The sequence below is a fragment of the Bos javanicus genome, chromosome 4 (genome assembly GCF_032452875.1).
Source record: "Bos javanicus breed banteng chromosome 4, ARS-OSU_banteng_1.0, whole genome shotgun sequence".
Taxonomy (NCBI): domain Eukaryota; kingdom Metazoa; phylum Chordata; class Mammalia; order Artiodactyla; family Bovidae; genus Bos; species Bos javanicus.
The window spans coordinates 88,822,133-88,825,548 of NC_083871.1; the positions used below are offsets into that span (position 1 = coordinate 88,822,133).

The 3,416-nt window shown below is 35.5% G+C and overlaps 1 pseudogene; it reads right to left on the reverse strand.

Moving 5' to 3' along the window:
- Positions 1-1,294: 1,294 nt before the first annotated feature.
- LOC133246982 (small nucleolar RNA U3) lies at positions 1,295-1,473 on the reverse strand (annotated as a pseudogene).
- Between the last annotated feature and the right edge of the window lie 1,943 nt (positions 1,474-3,416).

Below are 3,416 nucleotides of genomic sequence, written 5' to 3' on the forward strand. Positions count from 1 at the left end.
CTTGCCTGGAGAATCCCAGGGACGGGGGAGCCTGGTGGGTTGCTGTCTATGGGGTCGCACAGAGTCGGACACGACTGAATCTGCTTTAGCAGCAGCAGCAGCCATTAGTGTACAAGGGTTGTCTTTCTCCACATCCTTCCTCACCAGCATTTCCTATTTCCAGCTTTTTTAGTAATATTCACTTTAATAGCTGTCAGGTGGTATTTCACTGTGATTTTGATTTTGATTTCCTAATGATTTGTGATGTTGATCACCTTTTCATGTACCTGTTGGCCTTCTCTATGTCTTCTTTGGAAAAATTAATATTCAGGTCTTCTGCCCATTTAAAATCATTGTTTTTTTTAACTGAGTTGTTCTGATTCTTTGTATATTTTGAATATTAACCCTTGATCCTTTATGTTTTGCAAAGATTTTCTCCCATTCAGTAGGTTGCTTTTTAATTTTGCTGATGGTTTCCTTTGCTGTGTAGAAATTTTACTTTGATGTAATCCAACTTGTTTATTTTCAACTTCATTGCCTTTATTTCTAGTATAAAATTTAAAAAAAATAATTATAAAAATAATTCAAGGAATTTGTGACTTGTGCTTTCTTCTAGGAGTTTTATGGTTTCAGGTCCTACATTCAAGACTTTAATCCACTTTGAGTTAATTTTTGCATATGGTATAAGTTAGTGGTCCCATTTCATTCTTTTGCATGTGGCTTTTTGGTTTTCCCAAAACCATTTATTGAAGAAGCTTCCTTTCCCCATTGTATATTCTTGGCTCCCTTCTCATAATTTAATTGACTATATATATAAGTGGGTTTATTTCTGAACTCTCTATTCTGTTCTATCAATTTATGTGTCCAAAACTATTATTTCTTAAATTTAAGTGGTATTGGGTGGTGTTGGGGGTAGCATTGTAGTTATGAATCCAGAAAAGAAATTTTTGTTTACTCTGTATGAATGAATGTTAACATTCTCTTGCAAATATATAAAATATTTCAATGTGCTCATTAACTTAAACCAAAGATTATATGAAGACTTTCCTCTCATGAGAAGAAAGAGGGGAAAAAGTATAAATTGGCTTAACGAAGATTACTAATAATTCTCTAGTTAAATTTTAAAATAAAAAAACCTACTCATTTCTAAGCTGTTAAATTCCCATAAATAAAGAATAAAGTTAATAAAATTCTCATATGAACTGATGTCACCAATTTATTGTTTCAATTTTACATTTTTTGCAATTTCACATATTCCTCCAGTTTGTAGGCAAATTAGAAAGTACTTTAAAGCTTATTTTTTGTCCTTTGTTTTACTCAGGCAGTGTCCTCTCCCTCTTGCTCCCCAAAGGAAAAGAAGAATGATCATCAGTGGCAAATGGCAGTTGCAGAACCAACACCAAAAAGCAGCTTCACACTCACAAGGGAACACTGAGCTTCTTACTTAGGGTTTCAGGTGCTCTACACATTCAGAGAAACTTCTTTCATAATGAACTAGGGATTGAACCCGGGTCTTCAGCATTGAAAGCGGACGATTTTACTGTCTGAGCAATGAGGGGAAGCTCATAGAAATGATCCTTGAAATTTGAAATTTCTATTTTTGGTGCAGATGGTTCTGACTTAGGGTGGTTCCATGATTTTTCTGCTTTACAATGATGCAAAAAGCAATATTCATCCAGTGAAAACCATACTTCCAGTCTTGAATTCTGATCTTTTCCAGGGTCTAGTGATTTGTCTTACTCACTTTCTTATGATGCTGGGCAGCTGCAGTGCCACAGCTTCCAGCTGGCCACATGATCATGGGGGTAAATAGCTCATACACTTATAACTATTCTGCTCCCATTCAACCATTCTTTTTTTTTTTTCTTTTCCTTAGCGTAGTCAATAAATTTCATGAGATATTAAACATTGTATTATAAAATAGACTTTTGCTAGTTGATTTTGCCCAACAGGAGGTTAATGTATGTGTTCTGAGTATGTTTAAGGTAGGCTGCACACAGCTATGATGTTCTATAGATTAGGTTTACTAAATGGAGTTTCAACTTATAATGGCCTTATTGAGACTTGTGAAAGTGAAAGTTGCTCAGTCGTATCCAACTCTGTGACTCCATGGACTATACAGTCCATGGAATTCTCCAGGCCAGAATACTGGAGAGGATAGCCTTTGCCTTCTCTGGAGGATCTTCCCAACCCAGGGATCAAACCCAGGTCTCCTGCATTGCAGGTGGATTCTTTACCAGCTGAGCCACAAAGACTTAATCCCATGGTAAACTGAGAAAGATCTGTGTTATTCTTCTCCTCAGTCTATATAGGGCACTTACTACATATGCTAGATGTACATATTTATTGTCTGAATTGTAGCTAAATTAAGAATTAAAAGGTGTACTACTAATAATCATCTGGGATAATGGGTGTAATTGTGACATTCCCTAGCACTCAAAGCATTTGTCTGAAATGTGGGAGACCCAAGTTTGATCCCTTGGTTGGGAAGATCCCCTGGAGAAGGAAGTAGCAACCCACTCCAGTTTTCTTGCCTGGAGAATTCCATGGACAGAGGAGCCTGCCAGGCTATAGTCCATGGGGTAACAAAGAGTCAGATACAGCTGAGCCACTAAGCCAGCACATCAGAACATCTGCTCACCCTATAGACATGTATTAGAAATTTGTTCCCACCATTTTCATGTACTGAAGAGAAACAAGTTTCCAGAATAGTATGGTAGGAACACTTCTATCTTTTCTCTGCCTCATCTCTTATCCATCCCTTGAAGAAGAAGAGATTGATGAGTTTGGGAGAAAGCTGAGCATGAAATCTCCAAGTATAACGACTGCTAAAGCAACCAATATAATACTTGATACTTCCCAAAATAAAGATTTCCCCAGAAAGTTTTTTCTTTATTTCCCCAGAAGTTTCTGATATTTTATAAAATAAATTTGCTTGATAATTCTAAATTTAAATATCCATATGGAGTTCTGAAAAATTAAATTTAAAAATATCTCTCTCTTCCCTACAGCTCTCTCTATTATAAACCTTTTCATAATCTTCAGGTAGAGAGTCTTTAAATGAACACTTTCTTCTCATTTTTCCATATTATCAAAAAATGGCTTCTCTGTTTCTGAGAATCCTGTTTAATAAAATTTAAATTTATACTTTGAATTTTTGTACCCATTAAGGGTGAAAATCAAGCTCAAACCACTTTATTTTGTGTATTCTAGAGCTACATTTATTATTAATCCAAAGTTTAAACCCTAACCCAATGTTGGGGAGCCCAAGTTGGGAAGTTTTTGTTTTTTTCGTCTTTTAAAGACTTCCCTACAAAAATTTGCAGCTTGAATATATGTCACTGTTGAGCAGCTTATAGCTCTTTCCCTTTATTGACTCTTTAATTTTAAAATCAGAAACAAAAGGTTCTAAAGGCAAAGCTAAACATTAACAAATG